The 22,190-nt window shown below is 49.7% G+C and overlaps 1 protein-coding gene across 2 annotated transcripts in view; it reads left to right on the forward strand.

The window, feature by feature from the left end:
- LOC119567463 (C-type lectin domain family 2 member E-like) overlaps positions 1 to 22,190 on the forward strand; it is a 160,485-nt gene that overhangs the window by 124,733 nt on the left and 13,562 nt on the right. The window lies entirely within an intron of this gene.

Raw genomic sequence — 22,190 nt, forward strand, 5'->3', positions numbered from 1 at the left:
GTAAACCTTGCCGCTACCAACAGGTTGCCTCCAAAATAATCTGTATCACAAAAACAATGAAACCCCATGTCTGGTCGCATGCTGAGACTATACAAGATTATGTTAACATTGTCACCAGGTGACTTCCACCATAACATTATTGTAATCTTGACACAATCCGAAGCATTTGGCCAACTAATGAGAACCCATAGTAAACCTCTCTTAGAGTTAGGTAGCATTACAGTATAACACTTAATAATTTTTCAAATGATTATTTATTTAGTATAGACAAATAGATAAATGACAATAATGAAGACTTGACAATTTTTTGTTGTGTCCCATTTTCCACTTTATGCATCCGATGAAGTGGGCTGTCGCTCACGAAAGCTTATGCTCAAATAAATTGGTTAGTCTCTAAGGTGCCACAAGTACTCCGTTTCTTTTTGCAAATACAGACTAACACGGCTGCTACTCTGAAACCTGTCATTATGCAAGGCACTGCATTTAGCCGTATGGAGCGGAAATCTATCAACTGCATGAAAAAACTTGTACAGATACAGACAGACATCATCATCCTCTCCAAATGCAAACAGATGGACATCGTACCAAAAGGACTGAAGGTAAAAAATCCATTACAATCGACATACCACACAGACTATGCTGACAGCTTGTGCCACACGCTCTCAAAGAAACTGCGGAATCACCTGATCAACATCCTCTACAGCAAACAGGGAAAGATTAAGAATGAGCTCTCAAAACTGGATACTCTCATAAAAAACCAACCTTCCACACAAACTTCCTCGTGGCTGGACTTTACTAAAACTAGACAAGCCATTTACAACACACACTTTGCTTCTCTACAAAAGAAAAAGGACACTAAACTTTCTAAACTACTACATGCCACAAGGGGCCACAGCAATGGTTCCCTCAACCCACCCAGCAATATTGTTAATCTATCCAACTATACTCTTAGCCCAGCAGAAGAAGCTGTCCTATCTCGGGGCGTCTCCTTCTGCCCCTCCACCCCCACGAACATGATACAGTTCTGTGGTGACCTAGAATCCTATTTTCGACGTCTCCGACTCAAGGAATATTTCCAACACTCCTCTGAACAACATACTAATCCACAGAGACCTCCCTACCAACACTACCAAAAGAGGGATTCTAGGTGGACTCCTCCTGAAGGCCGAGACAGCAGACTGGATTTCTACATAGAGTGCTTCCGCCGACGTGCACAGGCTGAAATTGTGGAAAAGCAGCATCACTTGCCCCATAACCTCAGCCGGGCAGAACACAACGCCATCCACAGCCGCAGAAACAACTCTGACATCATAATCAAAAAGGCTGACAAAGGAGGTGCTGTTGTCATCATGAATAGTTTAGAAAATGAACAAGAGGCTGCTCGGCAGCTCTCCAACACCACTTTCTACAAGCCATTACCCTCTGATCCCACTGAGGGTTACCAAAAGAAACTACAGAATTTGCTCAAGAAACTCCCTGAAAAAGCACAAGATCAAATCCGTACAGACACACCCCTGGAACCCTGACCTGGGATATTCTATCTACTACCCAAGATCCATAACCCTGGAAATCCTGGGCGCCCCATCATCTCAGGCATTGGCACCCTGACAGCAGGATTGTCTGGCTATGTAGACTCCCTCCTCAGGCCCTACGCTACCAGCACTCCCAGCTATCTTCGAGACACCACTGACTTCCTCAGGAAACTACAGTCCATCAGTGATCTTCCTGAAAACACCATCCTGACCACTATGGATGTAGAAGCCCTCTACACCAACATTCCACACAAAGATGGACTACAAGCCGCCAGGAACACTATCCCCGATAATGTCACGGCTAACCTGGTGGCTGAACTTTGTGACTTTGTCCTCACCCATAACTATTTCACATTTGGGGACAATGTATACCTTCAAATCAGCGGCACTGCTAAGGGTACCCGCATGGCCCCACAGTATGCCAACATTTTTATGGCTGACTTAGAACAACGCTTCCTCAGCTCTCGTCCCCTAACGCCCCTACTCTACTTGCGCTATATTGATGACATCTTCATCATCTGGACCCATGGAAAAGAAGCCCTTGAGGAATTCCACCATGATTTCAACAATTTCCATCCCACCATCAACCTCAGCCTGGACCAGTCCACACAAGAGATCCACTTCCTGGACACTACGGTGCTAATAAGTGATGGTCACATAAACACCACCCTATACTGGAAACCTACTGACCGGCTATTCCTACCTACATGCCTCCAGCTTTCACCCAGACCACACCACACGATCCATTGTCTACAGCCAAGCTCTACGATACAACCGCATTTGCTCCAACCCCTCAGACAGAGACAAACACCTACAAGATCTCTATCAAGCATTCTTACAACTACAATACCCACCTGCTGAAGTGAAGAAACAAATTGACAGAGCCAGAAGAGTACCCAGAAATCACCTACTACAGGACAGGCCCAACGAAGAAAATAACAGAACGCCACTAGCTGTCACCTTCAGCCCCCAACTAAAACCTCTCCAACGCATCATCAAGGATCTACAACCTATCCTGAAGGACGACCCATCACTCTCACAAATCTTGGGAGACAGGCCAGTCCTTGCCTACAGACAGCCCCCCAACCTGAAGCAAATACTCACCAGCAACTACATACCACACAACAGAACCACTAACCCAGGAACCTATCCTTGCAACAAAGCCCGTTGCCAACTGTGCCCACATATCTATTCAGGGGACACCATCACAGGGCCTAATAACATCAGCCACACTATCAGAGGCTCGTTCACCTGCACATCTACCAATGTGATATATGCCATCATGTGCCAGCAATGCCCCACTGCCATGTACATTGGTCAAACTGGACAGTCTCTACGTAAAAGAATAAATGGACACAAATCAGATGTCAAGAATTATAACATTCATAAACCAGTCGGAGAACACTTCAATCTCTCTGGTCACGCGATTACAGACATGAAAGTTGCGATATTACAACAGAAAAACTTCAAAACCAGACTCCAGCAAGAGACTGCTGAATTGGAATTCATTTGCAAATTGGATACAATTAACTTAGGCTTGAATAGAGACTGGGAGTGGTTAAGTCATTATGCAAGGTAGCCTATTTCCCCTTGTTTTTTCCTACCCCCCCCCTCCTCAGACGTTCTTGTTAAACCCTGGATTTGTGCTGGAAATGGCCCACCTTGATTATCATACACATTGTAAGGAGAGTGATCACTTTAGATAAGCTATTACCAGCAGGAGAGTGGGGTGGGGGGAGAGAAAACCTTTTGAAGTGATAAACACCCATTTTTTCATGGTCTGTGTGTATAAAACATCCTCACAGCATTTTCCACTTTATGCATCCAATGAAGTGAGCTGTAGCTCACGAAAGCTTATGCTCAAATAAATTGGTTAGTCTCTAAGGTGCCACAAGTACTCCTTTTCTTCTTGGAAGCTAAGATTCTGATATTATCACAGGACTCCAGGAGCTGGGGATCTAGGCCTTGTTTACACACACAAGCTGCACCTGTTTAAACAGAAGCAGTGTCAGCTCAGCTCCTGCAAACCCCTGTATGTAAAATCAGTTTGCTGATATTTATGGCTATAGATTTTTATCCATAAATGTCAGTGAACCTTGATTCCACCACACACACACAAACCAATGACAAAATATTTCCGCTGATCATCAAAATTTACAGACAGGCAAAGTAAGCAAAATGCAGCTTGCAAACTTAATTGAGTTTGATTGAAGGATATTGACTTTGTATGTTTTGACTTATAATGTTGACAGTTTGTGCTTTAACAGTTATAAAGCTTTCGCTTTTTGAATCTCAACATTTACTGCCATTAATTAATTATTCTCTGACCCCCTTCATATTTTCCGGCAACTGTAAAAATTTAAATCAATACAAATAAAAGCTTAAAGCCCGTAACTTTGTACAACTGTGAAAATTCAAATAGATAAAAGTAGAAGAAAATGCTTAAAATCAATATTATCCATCAAAATTATTTAAAAAAAGAAAATTGAATTCTGCCAAGCCTACTTAATCGTAATCTTGCTTAATCTTGCAGCTTTAAATTTACTGAGATGAGCCAAACTGCTACAAATTGGAACAGGTTGGAAAATGGTTATTTTTTTCCTCCCCACTGAAAATGTTGACAAAATTAAATTTCCATTTCAACCCTTTCAAAAAAAAATTGACTTTTTTTTTCAAGACAAAACACATTTCTCAGAACTGACCCTTCCCTGCAAAAGTTTTAGTTTTGACAACTCGGTATAGTTCAATGACAAAACAATTTGTCAACAACAACAAAAAATCTCACCTAGCACTAACCATGCATGCCAGACACTTCCCTCTACTTACTGAGAAGTAAAACCCCAAATAGCGTGACCCAGGAATCAGCACATTCAGTGCGTGCATGGCAGGGGCAGCAGGAAGTAACTGTGTTTCCGTATTTTTGTTATTAAACAAAACCACAACCCTCTGACTCTGAATCAAAAGCTGAGAAAAGGAAGCACTTTTTCAGCTTCCCCAGCCACCTGGAAGGGACAGAGACATGTTGGGCTACATCAGTGAGATCTGGGTGTAAAATGATTTAAGACTGTCGCACCAGTTTCACTAAACTGACTTATAAATGATTTGCCTTAGACTGGTGCTTTTTGTGTTTAGACGAGTGGAGCTACAGAGACACAGGAACAGCAAACCTCTGCTCAAGGCTCAGTTCACACCCTCCCCACTTGCCTGAGTGACGCACGCTAGCAAACCTCAACCCGCCACCTCTTCGTCTCCTCTTTTACTGTATGTGCACGCAGTCATGTCTCAGAGGTCACACTTCCTCTCCCCAGGATCCCAAGCACATACAGATGGGGAGATATATTTTTTAAAACGGCCACCTCTAGCCAGAGGTGATAGGTGCTCGTAGTGTCCGTGATAGGACAATTATTAATAATGTTAAGGCTAGACTGGACCATCAGATCATCTGACTTCCTGTATATCTATCACAGGCCAGAAGATTTCACCTACTTACCCCTGTTTTGAGCCCAATGTTGGTTAAAGCATCTCTTCCAGAAAGGCATCCGATTTTGAGTTGAAGACCTCAAGAGACAGAGGCAAAGAGTCCTGTGGCATCTTATAGAGTAACAGACGTATTGGAGCATAAGCTTTCGTGGATGAATACCCACTTCGGACTCTTTGCCGCTTTTACAGATCCAGACTAACACGGCTACCCCTCTGATACTCAAGAGACAGAGAATCCACCACTCCCCTTGGGAGTTTGTTCCAATGATTAATGATCCTCACTGTTAGACATCTCGGCCATATTTCCAGTTTGAATTTGTTTGGCTTCAGCTACCATTGGTTCTTGTTCTACCTTTTCTGCTAGATTACCGAGCTCTTTAGCAGGTAGTATTTTCTCCACATGAAGGTACTTACACCCAGTAACCAAGTCACCTCAGTTCTGACCTTCTTTTTTCATAATCTAAATAGATTAAGGTCTGTAAACCTGTCTCACTATGAAGCATTTTTTCCCAACCCTTGTGTAACACCGACAGACCTCAGTTGTCGTCGGGCAGGATCGAACTTGGGAACTGAGCTTAGTGCATGAGCCTCTACCACAAGAGCTAAAAGCCAACTGCCTCGTATTTAAGGCTGTACAGCAGATTTATTTAATCTCTCCCTCTCTAAGTGGTCTCGGTGCCACTAGATGGGACAGAACACCCCACCCAGGTGTGTGGGTTATACTTGGATCATTGTTATGGCACTTCTCTGCACCCCCTCCCATTTTCAAACGTCCTTTTGAAAATGTGGACACCAGAACCGGGCACACTGTTGCAGTATAGGTCTCCCCAGTGCCGTACGCAGAGATGAAATCATCTTCCAGCTCCTGCTCACTTCGCCCTTCTTTATACATCCAAGGAGCAGCCGTTTGGCCACAGCATCACACTGGGACTTCACATTCAGCTGTTTGTCCATTATAACCCCTAAATTCTTTTCTGGGTCATTGCTTTCCAGGAGACAGTCCTCCATTCCATAGGTCTGACCTGCATTCTTTGGTCCTACATGTCCAACTTTGAGTTTGGCTGCCTTAACGTACATTTTGTTTGAATGGGCCTCGCTCGCCACACTAACGAGATTGCTCCTCAACAGTAATTACTGTTCCACGAGTCTTTGTGTCTTCCACAAATGGCTGCAGCAAAGGATTTTAGGTTTCTTTCCAGATCGTTGATGAAGATGTGGAATTGCGTCAGGCCTAACTAGGAACACTTCCATGGGCGGCGGGTGAAGCTTCCCATGGAGGAGGCTAGCTCCCTGTCCCACCTCTTTTGCCCATGGCCCCACCCTCGCTCCACCCCAGGCCCCACCCCCACTCTGTCCCAGGTCCTTCCCCCTTCCCCACTTGGCTCCCTCCCCACTCAGCCCCCACCCCCCACTCTCCACGTCCCTCCTCTCCTCCACGGAGGAGGGGGGTGAGGAGGGATGCAGTGAGTGGCAGATCTCACTGGGGAGGAGGGTGGAGGAAAGGCACAAGGAGGGACTCAGCCAGGCAGTGGTGGGTGGTGGGGGCATTGGGGAAGGGGCACATGAGGGAGGGGACGAGGCAGAGCATGGACAGAGCCACCATGGCCCAGGCATCCAGCAGCAGGACAGCTGTGGCTCCACCAAGGAAGGCTTAGCCTCCCCTGGCCTTTTATACCTGCCACCCATGAACACCTCCATTCAATGATATTCCCCTTTGACAACTGCTTTTTGAAAGCCATCAGTTAACCCGGAAGCACGTATTTTATTAATGTTGCGTCATGCTAGATTTGTATTGACACGGGGCCAGAGTCAAGCTTCCAGGCCCGTGGATGCAGGTCCGCTGGGCCAGCTTGTTTATCGTGGCTAGAGATTACTCTCCCCAGAGTGAAGGCTAGTTCACTAGGAGGTTCTTTGTTCTTTGTTCTGTGTTCTTTACAGGATAAAGCCTGTTCCTGGTGGTTTATCTGAGTGGGTCTGGTCTGAGGTGGACGCACACTGACACACAACGCAGAGCACACAAGGGAGCCTCGGGCCCGGTTCCCTAAAGTTGTGTAAAAAGTCACAAGGCAGGCCAGGCTTCCCTTCTCTTGAACACCGTCATACTGGGTCAGTGAACGTGGGTGGGGGGCTACACATGCATGCTGAAAGATGCCAGGCACATGCATGGATGTTACCAGATGCAAAAGCCATGAATGGATGCTGTGAAATGCTAGGACCATGCATGGATGTAATGAGTTGTGAAGACCATGCTTGGAGGATGTGACATGCAAGGACCGTGATAAGGATATGGCCTCACTAAGCATGACCATGGCATCTTCCCTTCATTACACGTAGAATTAATTTGCCCTTCCATGGCTTGCATCGTTCATGTGTGACCACTGCACCCTTGCCTGGACGCAAACAGTGGGAGCATCTTCAACCCAACTCTTGTGGGTTGGCCAAATTTCCATCTGGTGCCTCAACTTAAAGTGCCCATCTTTGATAACTAGGCCCATATGGAAAGAGTGGGAGATTCAGAAAGACGAACACGGACAGAGAGACAGAGAGAGAGACAGAGAAGGCTGCATTCGCTTCTGCAGTGCGGACCACATCCAGGTGGACTTCAATTTCTAACACGAATAAGGAGCAGGTTGATCTTGCCATGAATCTTGCTTCACATAAATGGCGCCTTTCTCCTATGGTGACAGGTGAGTGAGAAATGGAGATAAAAGATACAATAAAACACAAACACTAGAATCAGAGCGATGGAGTCAGGACACCTGGGTTCTATTTTCGACTCCCCCACTGAGTCAGGCAAGCCATCGAAACTCAGTGTTCCTCATTTAACTCATCTGGGGCTCACGCTAGCCCGCCTTGCAAAACGAGCCTTGGTTCTCGGCTGGAAAGAGCAGAGCAGAACAATGGTTTGGTTTCTGTCTCTCAGATCTGTGACTGCAGACTTGGAGACCACAGCCTCCGTGCTAATTTGCCCGCTGTGGTCTCTGAGGTTTCCGAAGTCTGTATGAAGTTTTTAAGAGAGGTTCACTCTCACAGCCCTGAACACAGTCCCTGTAATACAGCAGTTCTCCGAAGCACAAGCCATTCCTCGGTGCCCTCCCCCTGCCTTTCTCAAACAGGGAGTGTCCAACATGGTGGCTCGCAATTTCGTACAAGCAGGATTTTCTTTCCCAGCTTACGGGGGGGTCAGATTTTGAGTCCAACCTCCTGGGCAGCAGGTGTCAAAGGCCAGGGCAGGCTAAGCCTCCCCTGACTCAGGCCACGGCCCTGCCCATGTTCCGCCCCGAGGCCCTGCCCTCTCTTCCTCCCCTTCTACTCTGAAGCTAACAGGGGCTCACTCAGCTCCAGCTGGTGGCCCGGGGTGGCACTGGGGCTGGCCCAGTGCTGGGGCTTGGGCTGGCACTGGGGGGTCGGCCAGCACCGCTGGGGCAGGCCAGCTGTGGCGGGCTGGGGGATGGGAACTGGGGCTCTGGCGGGCAGAGCGGGCAGGGCCTCAGGCTGAAGGGGTGGGGCCAGCAAGCTAGCCTCCCCAAAGCCGGGGGTTCACCCATGGCCAATGTCCAACCTCCACCTCAACACTCCACGCAATAAATAACCCATCTCCTGATTCTCTCATTGACAATTAGAAGTTGCTCTGAGGTCTCTGAATCCATTGAGTAAGCGCTTTTTGAGGTGGTGAATTTTAGAGACAGGAAACAGATGAGTTAGAGCAAATGGCTCATTTTCATCACAGCCAGGAGGTTAGCAGTGGGGTTATCTGCTATCTAAGGGACTTATCTGTCCCACAGCTGTGTAACATCTGAGCAGCTCACGTCTTTAATGTATTGCCTCTCACAATGCCCCTGGGAAGCAGGAAAGTGCAGTGATCCCCACTGTACAGGTGGGGAACTGAGTGAGGCTAAGAAACATGCCCAGAGTCATACAGGGGATCTATGTCCGAGCACAGACTTGACCCTCGGTCATTCAAGTCCCAGGCTAGTGCCTCAGAGTATGTCTACGCTGTACACTAAGCCCGGTCTCTGAATCAGGTTTGGGCCCAAGCCCCCATTTCTTGTCCACACACAAATCAATCTGACTTGAGTCAGCAAGCATACAGGACCCGGGTCCTAAGACCCAACTCTGGGGGTGGATCAGGGCTGAGTCCCACAGCAACTCAGGTCTAAGCCCAGTCCTTCTGCAGTGTGGATGCAGCTCAAGCCACAGACCTGAGTTAGAAAGCCTGCCTGATGCAGAATGGATGAGTTAGTATGGTTGTGAGACCTGCTGCAGCGGCCCAGGATGTTGTTGGGGACACTGGGGCACGGCCACTAGGTAACTCGAGGGGATGGAAGACCACGAGTGTCGATGAAGCCCCCTCGCACTAGGCCCAGGTGTCCTTGCCCCACCCCCCCTTTCCTGGAGGCACTCGCAGCAGTTATGCGTACGAGACCCAAGTGTCCTTGGCCCCCCCGCCTGGAGGCACTCGCAGAAGTTATGCTGAGGATCTGCAACAATACGTTGCAGAGTCAGTCTGCCTGAAACTAAGCAAGGCTACACAGGGCAGATATGGAAGAACAATGCTGAATAAAGCAGCTTTATGTATGGTTTAAGAAATGATACAGAGAACAAGGGCACTAGCTGGGAACTGGATTGGCTGGCTATATGGATACTTAGGGCAGCTTGCTATTGGATAGGTATGCTGGGAAAAAGGATGTATAAAAGCCTGTGTAACTTTCTGCTCTGGGTGCAGGATTTGAGATCTTATTCTCCCTGTACCTCTTTGCAGCTGCAAATAAACTTTTCTGCTTCTCCACCCCGTTGTGATTATTGGGTGTAGCACACCGGGTAGCGAACCAACCCCAGCTGTTGTTTAGCCTCTCGGCACTGGGTGCCGGCGACAGCTTTTGGCGTCCCTGAGTGGGCGACGAGGCTGCTATTTAGCCTTGCCCGGACCCCTCCTGGAGGTCGAGGATTGCGGCGAGAACCGACGCCCAGCGCGCACCGGTGAGTTCATCGGGGGCCTCGGAGGAGACGCGATTTGATCGACCCCGGAGGGCACAATGGGGCAACTCACTCATATAGTGGAGAAGCAGCTGTGGACGACGGTGAGGAACCGGTCCCTTGGACATAGGGGAGGAGCAGCTGCGGACGATGGTGAGGAACCGGTCCCTTGGATAAGGTAGGAACCTTTTGAAATCCGGATTGTATGCTCTGTTGGAACCTGGGGACGCCCAGAGTTACCCTGTAGGTATGGGACAGGGACAGAGCTCGGGGGTTAGGGCACGGTTTACGCCCCTAGAATGCATTCTAGCAAAGTGGAAGGTATTTGGTGCGGATCCGATGACTAAGAGACAATTAAAACGATTCTGTACAGTTGACTGGCCTCAGTATCAACTAGAGGACCAGGAGTGGTGGCCACCAGGAGGGTCAATTGATTACAACACGATCCTTCAATTACTCCTGTTCTGTCAGAGAACAAGGAAATGAAATGAACATATGTATGCGCATTCGTTTCTGACTTTATGTACTCGACCAGATATTTTACAGCACTGTAATCTGACTCCGACTGGTTCGGTAGCAGCTAATGTTAGTCCCCAAACCCCCACCCCCACTGTAATGGCAGAGCCGGTGTCCCCTTCGGCCCCTACACCCACACCTTGTAAGTCCCCAATGGTTGGCCTATACCCCTTAATCACCGAAACTAAAGTTGCCCGGTCTGGATCGGACAGGCGTCCGGCCACGACTATGCAGGTCTATACTCATGTGCCCTTTAATCCTGTGGATTTGGCTGCTTTCAAAGCACAGGCAGGAGAGTTTTCCACCAACCCAAGCAGGTTTATATCAGCCTTTGAGGGGTGCCTCAGCAGCCACAAGCCAGACTGGGATGATTGTAACATCCTCCTGCGAACCCTATTGTCTGAGGTTGAAAGACAACAGGTTGTGTCCAAGGCAAGGGAGGAGGTGCAGAAACGGTACGACCGGGATCGTATTAATGTCCCTGACCCAGATGCACAAGTCCCCCGAGCAGACCCTAGGTGGGATCCAAATGATCATGGGGATATGACCCACCTTACCTCCTATAAGGAGTTGCTTTTGCATGGACTCTGTCACTCGGCTGTCCGACATAATAATTGGGCCAAGCCATATGAAGTAATGCAGGATTTAAAAGAAAGCCCAGGGGTTTCTACAGCGTATTTGGGACACAATTCGACAGAACACTAATGTAGACCCTGATGATCAGGCAACTGAGTCAATTATTAAGGGAATTTTTACAAGCAGAGCAGCCCCTGATATTAAGAGAAAGTTACAAAAAAAGGAGGATTTAATGGGCATGACCATGGCACAAATCTTAGAGACTGCAAACCGAGCTTATAGTCTGAGAGAGACAGAGAAGGAGAGAAAGCAAGTGAGACTAATGGTAACAGCGGTACAGGCCGGCACTAAGGGAAGTGGCCGGGGAGGAAGGAGCCGTGGACGCGAACGTCCGGGCTCACAGGAAAGACGACTGGGTCGCAACCAGTGTGCCTTGTGTCGACAAGAGGGACACTGGAAAAATGAGTGCCCAAAGAGGAAAGAAAAGGGGGGTGCCTCTATGACGGCGATGGCGGAGCAGGAATAGGGGTGTCAGGGGAGACGGACCACCCTACCCCCGGAACCCCAAGTAAAGATGCGGGTGGGAAGCTCAGAAATAGATTTTTTAGTGGACTCTGGAGCGGCACGAACAGCAACTTTGCTGGACAGTGTTGGCCCAGGGATTTAAAAACTCCCCCACCCTCTTTGGCCAGGCTCTGGACAGGGACCTAGAGGAGTGGGATAATGAGGAGGCCCTCCTTCTGCAGTATGTAGATGATTTGTTAATTGCCACTGTGGGCCAAACCCCCTCTCTTAAAGCCACCATGAGCCTCCTGAATTTTATTGGACTCCGGGGATATCGGGTAGCACGGAGTAAGTCTCAAATCGCCCTCCCAGAGGTACGATACCTCGGGTTTCACATACGGCAAGGGGAGCGTCAGCTTTCAAGCGAAAGAAAGGAAGCTATCTGTCAAGTTCCTACCCCAAGTAATCGTAGGCGGCTCAGGGCATTTCTGGGTATGGCAGGCTTTTGCAGGATATGGATCCCAGAGTTTGGACTGTGGGCTAAACCCCTGTACGACTGTGTAAAAGGAGCAGATCATGACCCCTTCTATTGGACCCCAGAGGCTGACAGGGCATTTAAAATCCTAAAAAGAAAATTGATGGAAGCACCGGCTCTGGGCCTGCCGGATCTCTCTAAGCCATTTCAGTTGTATGTACATGAACGAAAGGGGGTGGCCCTAGGAGTGCTCACACAGTTGTTAGGAGCATGGAGACGTCCCGTGGCTTATTTTTCTAAGCAACTGGATCAGGTTGCAAAGGGTTGGCCGGCATGTTTACGGGCGGTCGCAGCTACTGCCCTAGTGCTTGAGGAAGCCGAGAAGCTAACATTGGGAGGGGTTATGCAAATCTATACTCCCCATATGGTCCGAGCCGTATTGGATGCAAAGGGAGGGCTTTGGCTCACCCAGGCTCGGATTGCTCGGTACCAGGCTAAGCTGTTAGAGAACTCTGAAGTCACCTTACAGCCTTGCCCCTCCCTTAACCCTGCCACCCTCTTGCCAGAAACAGAGGAACAGAAACATGACTGTTTAGAGATCACAGATGCCCAGTACTCCAGCCGTCCGGATTTAAAGGATGTACCCCTCCCAAATGCAGATGATGAGTGGTACACTGATGGTAGCAGTACTGTAATAGATGGGCAAAGGAGGGCGGGTTATGCTGTTGTGACGCTCCATGACACTGTGGAAGCTGAAGGTTTGCCTGCTGGGACCTCTGCCCAGCTTGCCGAACTAACAGCCCTGACCCGTGCACTTGAACTGTCAAAAGGAAAGCGGGTCAACATTTTTACTGATTCAAAGTATGCTTTTGGGGTGCTGCATGCTCATGCTGGCCTATGGAAGCAAAGGGGAATGCTGACAGCCCAAGGCTCCCCAGTCAAGTACGGGCCCCAAATCCTCCGGCTCCTAGAAGCCGTACAACTTCCCTCGGAAGTGGCGGTGGTACACTGTAAAGCCCATCAAAGGGAGGATCAAGATGTGGCCAGAGGTAACGCCCGGGCAGATAGAGAGGCTAAGCATGCTGCCACCCTGTCATCCCCTCAGACTGAGAACGCCCATATGCATGCCCTTATCCCATCCGTAGGGGAGCTTCCAACCCCTCAGTACTCTGGGGAGGAGAGACAGCTAACTGACAAACTCGGTCTCCGGGAAAAGGAGGGATGGCTCCATTCCCCGGAAGGGAAGGTCCTCCTACCAAAGGGCCTAATCCGGCCAGTGCTGCAGAAACTACATCAAACCACTCATGCTGGCAGGGAAGCACTTATCCAGCTAATGGGAAAATACTTTATCACTTCCGGACTCCGACCCCTGGCTGCCCAGGTACAAGCGGACTGCTTAGTCTGCCAAAAGAATAACCCCCGACCGGGACATCCTGTGCCACCAGCTGCCCTAGAACCCACTCCGGGCCCCGCACAAGTGTGGCAAATAGACTTTACTGAGTTTCCCCGGACCCAAGGGTTCAAATATCTCCTTGTCATAGTGGATCGGTTCAGCGGATGGCCAGAAGCCTTCCCATGCCGTAATTGCACTGCCAGAACAGTGGCCCTCAAGTTTGTTAAGGAGATCATTCCTCGCTTTGGACTCCCCCTGTGGATGGAATCTGACAACGGGACACACTTCACGTCAAAAATCATTCAAAGCATCTCACATGCCTTACAGATCCCCTGGAAACTCCATACGCCCTGGAGACCGCAAGCCAGTGGGGTAGTGGAGCGTACCAATCAGACCCTTAAACGGCATCTCTCAAAAGTGTGCCAAGAAGCCTCACTGCGATGGCCTGATGCTTTGCCCCTCGTCCTACTCCGTATCCGCGTTCTCCCAAAGGGTAGATTAGGGCTTAGTCCCTTTGAAATTATGTTTGTGTAACCCTTCTGCCCGTCAGAGTTGGCAGCAACAAGGGCCGGGTTCAATATCTAGGGGATCCATTCCAATAACACAATGCAAACCGGCTCGAGCCCCCACCCAGTGACCTGGGACAAATATATACCACCCCCGCTGGGCGCCTCCAAGAGGCAATACTTCCCCTCTCGCAAGCACCTAGTCTGAGTGTAGCAAAAACCCTTTTAATAACAGAGAGAAACAATGTGGCATTATGTTGGGGAAACACCACCAACAGGATTCATAACCCATGAGCAAAAAACCCACCCCAAGCAAATTGGGGCATGCCCTTTCCCTTTGGTTCTTGAGTCCAGCAACCCCAAATCACCCAAAGTCCCAAAAGTCCAATGACCCAAAAGTCTCTGCCCCTGGTCAGGGCAGCCCCAGAGTTCGAAAGTTTATCTGCAGAGCTTTTACCTCCCAACCTGGGTGGAGATGGGGGCAGGGGTAAAAGGCACCTTACATGATCTGAAGCTGACCACCCCACCGCTCCATAGGCCTTCGCTTCGCTCTGCTCCGCTCCACCAGCCGCCCCACGAACTGCTTTGCTCAGCTCCGCTCTGCGGCCCACAAGCAGCTCCCGCCGTCCCACGAACTGCTCCGCGTCCCACCAGCAGCTCCCGCCGTCCTATGAACGGCTCCACCAGCCTGTCCACAAGGCACTCCAGCCATCCCGCAAACTGCTCCACAATATATCTTCAGGCTCCCCCACTACTTAACACAACACTCAGTGATTTCAGCTCTTAGTCAGTTCAGCTCTTTGTGAATTCACCTTGTAGTAGGGGAGCCTTAGTGCTGGTGCACCATTAGCCCAAAGTGAGCTCAGCAGCCTGTAACTAGATTTCTAATGAAATCAAAATTAGCTCTGATATTCTACAGTGGAGAGAGGAGGCAGTGCAATTAGCATGTAAGGCCCTCACCAAGGGGCCCATACCACCAAGTATTAATACTTGTCCCCAACCTCTCTCCATTCACAGAGTTTTGGAACCCATGACCCTTGCCTAGCGAGTGCTACTTAGTTGATGGTGAGTCCCTCCATCATAACAAAAGGCCAAGTACAGTTCCAAGCACAGTTCCCATAATCAGGGTAATAACAATTTATTCTTCCTGCCCCAATAACAGAGACACTGGGGATCCCACAGCAGCCAAAGTGACCATTTGGGCAGCTATGGCCTCATTCTAGGTGGGGTGGGTGTGCCTATGCAAATGAGATCAGCCCCTGAAGTTCTTTTCCACAACTTGCCACACCTCACCACCAGATGTCAGGGTGGAGCTCATCCTGACACTGCTTACATCTGGAAGGGCATGGCCTATGAATGGCACCCCGGTTCTGTCAGGGGAATGGGAGTTGGGTAATGGTTTTTTGTCACAGTATATGTGTTCCCTGTCTGCTGTTCTCTTGTCTCTTCACAGGTATACCAAGGATTCCCAGCCTCTCCCCTTGGACTCTCCCGTCCACTCCTTACAGCCCGGTGACTCCGTGTTTGTTCGTACCTGGAAAGACGAGCCTCTCCAGGAAAAGTGGAAAGGACCCTATACCGTCCTGCTGATCTCCCATACAGCGGCAAAGATCGAGGGACACAAGAACTGGATCCATCACTCTCGTCTGAAGGCAGTACCCGCCCCCTCGTCAGCAGAACAGTGGACCGTCCAACCTGCTGACTCCTCATCTAGTGACGATCTCGGGCTAAAGCTACTGTTTAAAAGACACAAATGGTGGGCACCTTTACGCTAAAATGGGCCCACCCAGGTACTGGAGACCCTGGGTTGGGAAGACTCTGGTGATAATTAATTGGGTAACATTGTTATTCTCTGTATTGGTATTTCCAAACCGTGCATATCGGGAGCATAACTCCTTTGTTTCGCTTGCGCACCATGTTGCTACTTTAACAAACCAGACTGATTGCTGGGTATGTGCTCCGACTCCACTGTCCCCCAAAACGGGAATGCCCCTTGACATGCTGCCCCTGACCCTAGCAGAATTAGCTGCCACCAAAGAGCAGGAAAGAACGGACTCGCCGTTCTGGAATAAGACCTCTTTACAGCAAGCCACCTATCAGGACCAGGCGTATTCAGTTGCAGTACTCACTGAGGGAGTGTTATGTTTTACCCGAAACCAATCTGATCACTATGGGCGTCCTGTGGGAAAAAGCTCCTGTGTTATTACACAGTGGGCTGATGGGTATTGGATAAAGACCAAGAGGGGAGGCCAACAGTGTGGGTGTAATGGTTCCTCCCCTTTTAGGGAAACTCTTACAAATAATCTTACCACAAAAGAAAGGTTTGGAAATATAACTTGCCGTCCAGTTAATATCTCCAATGTAGCAAGCCAATGGTGGGTTTGTAGTGGTCCCTATGGCGAGTGTAATTTGAACGGCACAAATTAGAAACGCCCCCACTGGTACCCAATCAGGAGGATGGGATGCCCCCTTAGGGGCATATGGACTGTTCAGAAAAGCAGCCAAAGCAGCCTTAAATAGCCCAGGAATACCCTTAAGAAACAGTCCTTACTGGGCCCTACAGGGTCACTATTTTGTATGTGGCCGAAAGGCTTACAAGGTGCTGCCAGCCAACTGGACAGGTAGCTGTTATATAGCTCATGGAGTTCCTCATCTTTCCATAACTGCCACACTGCCCAAAGGAAAGATTAGAAATGCCCGAGACAGCTCTGTTGAGTCACGAGAAAAGACCCTGCGGCGACTGACTACGGCCTTGGAGGGCAATATGAAGAATTCCCTCACAACCGAGAAGCTTGTAGGGTGCTCTGTACCGGGAATAGCGCCACTGTTTTCCGGGCCAGCCATGGCATGCGTAGGCCGCTATACTGTAAGGCTGCAAATGGTACTTGAGAAAGTGGCCTTAGAGTTAGAGGACTCGGTTAGTGATTTAGGGTCAGCAGTAAAAACATTAAATAAAGAGGTACAGCAGCTCAGGACGTTTTCCCTCCAAAACAGGCTGGCTTTGGACTATCTCTTGGCATCCCAAGGAGGGGTTTGTGCCCTCATCGGGCCCCGATGTTGTGTATATGTAAATGATAGCAGTTATGAGATCTATGAGAAGGTGGTACAGGCTGAGGCCCATGCCCGAGCCGGAGCACAGGTTGCCTATACTGCCCCCGAGAGCGATTGGTTGCAAACCTTGTTTTCAGGCTGGGGTTTGTCGTCTTGGCTTGGTGGTTTATTTAGCCTGCTGCTGAAACTTCTCTTTCCTGTATTGCTTGTATTACTGGTATTATGCTGTGCAGTATCATGTGTTAGGGCCCTTTTGCAAAAGTTAATAAGTCATTCTCTTCAGGGCTATCACAAAGTGCTTATGCAAAGTCCTATTGTAAAAAAATAAGTAGCCCAAGTGAGAAAACTCAGAGCCAAGGTTGTTGAGTGTTCTCAAAGGAGGGAGTTGTTGGGGACACTGGGGCATGGCCACTAGGTAACTCGAGGGGATGGAAGACCACGAGTGTCGATGAAGCCCCCTCGCACTAGGCCCAGGTGTCCTTGCCCCCCACCCCCCTTGCCTGGAGGCACTCGCAGCAGTTATGCGTACGAGGCCCAAGTGTCCTTGGCCCCCCCAGCCTGGAGGCACTCGCAGCAGTTATGCTGAGGATTTGCAACAATATGTTGCAGAGTCAGACTGCCTGAAACTAAGCAAGGCCAAACAGGGCAGATATGGAAGAACAATGCTGAATAAAGCAGCTTTATGTATGGTTTAAGAAATGATACAGAGAACAAGGGCACTAGCTGGGAACTGGATTGGCTGGCTATATGGATACTTAGGGCAGCTTGCTATTGGATAAGTATGCTGGGAAAAAGGATGTATAAAAGCCTGTGTAACTTCCTGCTCTGGGTGCAGGATTTGAGATTCTAACCTCCCTGTACCTTTTTGCAGCTGCAAATAAACTTGTCTGCTTCTCCACCCCGTTGTGATTAAGGTAGCGAACCAACCCCTGCTGTTGTTTAGCCTCTCGGCACTGGGTGCCGGCAACAATGTCTACACTGCAATGTAAGACAGGAGCACGAACTCAGGCTCAAGCCTAACCCCCCTTCCGTCTACACACAAATAGCACCAACCTAGGACTCAGGTCCAAGGTCTCTGGGCCCCACAGGGACAGAAGGTCTGAGCCTGAGTCAAGCCAGGGCTCAAGGCCTATTCCTTTGCAGCATAGATACACACCCACTGGACTCATGCTCCAGGAGTCTGCCAAAAGTATCCCACAACCCCACGGGCTGACTTTCTTTGTCCTCTGGACAAAGTTTAGTGGACAGCCAAATTTTCCCCACACAGCACCACGAACAAAGGACTAGTGCGACCAGATTTTGGGAAGGCGCTAGGAAGTCTGGGATATGGGTGGTTGAACTTGGGCCGACATAATGCAGTGGGCTGGAGCCCCAAGTTGGGACCCAGGGTTCAACAATTCCTAACCTGGGGTTTCAAATGAGTGTAGACGCTCAAGCCCTAGCTTAACAAGAGAGAAGAACGGAAATGTGTTTAGGAGGTGCTGGGGCTCAAGCCATTTTTTTACATTCATAAATTTTTTACATTCATAAATGACCCGGCAAGCCCAGAGATGCTGGGGCAATGAACTGCTGAGCCTAAAGGGGGCGGGGCCCAGCCCTGGCACAAATTAAGCAGTGGACCCAACCTTTCTCTGGGAATAGAATTTAAAAGGACAACAGGCGTCACGCTGATTTAAATGCAGGTTCTCCGTGTGCTGATTGAACTCATGATTCAATTGGGAGATTTAAATCACTCCTCCCTGCTTTAGTCAGTTTCAACACCGGTAGCATAAAGGCGTCCCTGTGTTTTGCTCTAGGTCAGGGATCGTCAACCTTTGGCCCGCGGCCCGCCAGCAGCAGCCAGCACATCCCTCGGCCCGCGCCGCTTCCCGCAGCCCCCACTGGCCTGGGACGGCGAACCGCAGCCAGTGGGAGCCGCGATCGGCTGAACCTGCGGATGCAGCAGGTAAACAAACCGGCCCGGCCCACCAGGGGGCTTATCCTGGCAGGCCACATGCCAAAGGTTGCCAATCCCTGCGCTAGGTGTTCCTTGACCCATTTGTAGCATACACTTCTACAAAGAGACTGTGCTAGGCCCTGCCTTCCCCCAATCATTAGCAGAAATCATAACCCAGCATCTGACAATACGTCTGCAGCATTGCACGCTCACAGGTTTACTGCGAGTCTCATCGTATTTGGAGTATTTTTTTTAAAAAGCCTCAGCTCCCGGAGTCAGGTGATTGAGGTGAGAAACTCAGCTTCCATTTAAAAAGGAAGGCTCTAGCCCTCCCGGTTGTAGAGAGGGGCCTGACAATGTGGCCTCTACATTCACAAAACAAGATGCAATAGAAAGAGAGAGCCTGAGACGTGAGGCCTGGTATGAGGGGCCTGAACTGAAGTAGTCAGACCTTGGTGGTATAAAGCAAAGTTAGCAAAAATCAGGCTGTGAGCAGAAGTCGGGCCTTGCTAGAAAACATGCCTGCTTGCAAGCTCACAGAACCTGGCCAGAACAGGACTGGTGTTGCAAAAACAGAAGCACTCCTAGATACTAACTATTCATGTAAACACATTCAGAAGTGTCATGCCAGAACACCCCGCTACACGGTCATGGTGTAAACACACGCCCAGAAGGTGATAGGGGGACACACTGACCCCTCGGAAAGATAAGGTCAGCATGATGGATACAGATCTCTTGAGCAAGCCAACACGTACAAGGTGAAGATAGTTCCTGACCATGTCAGAGAGTGGTAACGAACCATGTCGGCGGGGCAACATGTAACTTGTTTGTATTGATGTATAAAGAAGGGTTTCAGAGGAGGGTGTCTTTGCCTGGCCAAGGGGGAAATGTAAAATCCCACCATTGGCTGAGCAGAGGCCATTCTCATGGGCCTCTATGTCTATGTCCATTCTCTATGTCTCAGTATCCCCATAAAGTCTGCCGGGTGTTATTATGGGGCTTCGTTGACAATAAACCCAGCCGGTAGCCTTCGCTACGGAACCGAGTCTGTGGTCTTTTTGGGCCGTCGGATCGAGGTCTGCTGCGTACCCGTGCAGAGCTGGGACAGCACGCGCCGAGAACACTCCTGCAGCCAATGACCGATTACGCCAAATGACAAATAAACGGAACCCGGACTTCATCCTCGCTTTAAATCTCCTGCTTTTTAAGCCAATCCGCTGATTTGGAGTTGGCTCAGTTCCGGCCGATCTGTGGGTGCTGAGCACATTGGCAAATCAGGCTAAAAGAGTGATACGTTCGCAGACAGCAGCTGAATCAGTAACATGAGATCCAGAGGGGGTTTTCATCCTGCTTTCGCTGCCCATATCAGCCCAGTTGTCTCTAAGGAGTCGTTACGGACACATCCAAGCCACAAAGCCTGTTGTTCCTGATCCCCGCTGAGACCTTGGGAGGGTTTGTTGTATTCACTGTGTCTATTTGACTACCACACAGCAGGGGAGCAACCAGTCCAGTTCATATCACTACACATTGTGCATTAGCAATGGAAGCTGGGATGTGGGGTGGGTAGGTGGGTTGAGAGAGACCCAGGGGAGGAGGGAAGGTTTCTGTTGTGTTGTGTTGTGTTGGCTGGAGCTGCCGGTGGCCAGCTCAGAGGTGGCACATATAGGGTAACAAACTGCTCCCCAGCACAATTAGCCACTGGCAGCAAATACTGACATCCACCTATTAGCTATCCCTGGCTATTAGTGTTTGCTACCCCACACCTTTCTCCATCCCCTGGTCCAGGGCTAGGAACAGCGCTTAATTTGCACCACTTGTAAGGCCGACAGATTCCCCCGTCGGCGGCCACAGGGAACAAACCTGGGACGTCTGGAGCTTAAGGCATGAGCTAAAAGACGCACCTCTCTTGGCCAAAGTTATAGCAGACTCAACAATCGCTAGCTGGCCTAGCTGCCACGAGAAGGGGACAGAGCCCCACACCAAGCAGGCCTGGGGTACATATGGACGGGGAAAGGTACAAGGGAGAGCGACTGAATTAGTCCAAAGGAAAAGGTCTGCTGATGTCATTCAAGGACTGGGTTAAAATCATGCCTGGTCCACACAAAGTGTGACCCAAAGTTGGTGTGTTGGAAACTAAGCCTCACTGGTGACCAAAATATCCCATTCCGCCCACCACGCCCCTGTCAGGGCCTTAATGAAAGAGACTTTGAGGCGAAAAATTGGCTCCTGGAGTGACCGACTGGCCTGACTGCCCCGTCGTCTGCTGGGACCCCAGACCTTCTGTGTCCTACTGAGAGACGCCCTGCCCTGACCAGACCAGGCCAGAGAGAGGGACCCGGATAACGTCGGCATTTTCTGCTGAATCCCAAACACCACCCCGGGATGAAATGGGATCGGACTTTAACAGCAACAACAGCAGCTCCAGCCCATCTCAACTAACTTCTTCTCTCTTCCCCCAAAGGACAATTGTTGCCATCTGTGATACCGTCTAAGGGACTGTCTGACCAGGGGAGGGGCTTCCTTCTTTAAAAACTCTCTCCAGCGAAAGGGGACAAGGGGAGCTGGTACCATAGAGGACTTACTAGAGTTGATACTTTACATTCCAAAGGCTTGGTCAGTTTTTCCTTCTTTGTCTTTATCTTTAATTAAAGGTTAGGAGGAGGATTTGTAGTGGGGGTTGCCGTGGTCCTGAGCAAGCTGAAGTCTCCATGTACCAAACCTCCGACCTTGTTTGAAAGGGTCCAGAGCTGGGCAGTGACTGGGGCATGTTAACCCCGTTGGCCCATAGGTTCCTTCTAAACCATACAACCTCACTCACCTCCTCCCCCTGGATACCCCTAATGTCCCAGTAGCAGGCTCATCAAAAGACGGGGGCGGGGGGCGGTGAAATCCGGATCCACTGAAGTCAAGGGAAAACTCTCACGGAGGTCCATGGATTTCACTCAGGGAGTGTAAAGGTGCCTTAAACTTAAAATCACTTTAATTGCCCCTCCGCTCCCCCACCCCTGCACCCCGCACATGGATGGAGACACTGTGAATTAAGAGCTGCTCTACACTAGAAGAGTTATCCCGCTCTGAGTACCCTGGCTGGGGCTGTGAAATATTTTTTAGCACAATAATTACACTGGTGCAGCCCTTGGTGTGGACAATGGGTTATACTGGTCATGGTGGATTAGCCACTGGGCCAACGGGGCCCGGGCCAATTGGGGGGCCCCCAGAAATATGGGTGCCCTGACCCGCTTTG

Source organism: Chelonia mydas, chromosome 14, assembly GCF_015237465.2.
Source record: "Chelonia mydas isolate rCheMyd1 chromosome 14, rCheMyd1.pri.v2, whole genome shotgun sequence".
In the NCBI taxonomy this organism is placed as follows: domain Eukaryota; kingdom Metazoa; phylum Chordata; order Testudines; family Cheloniidae; genus Chelonia; species Chelonia mydas.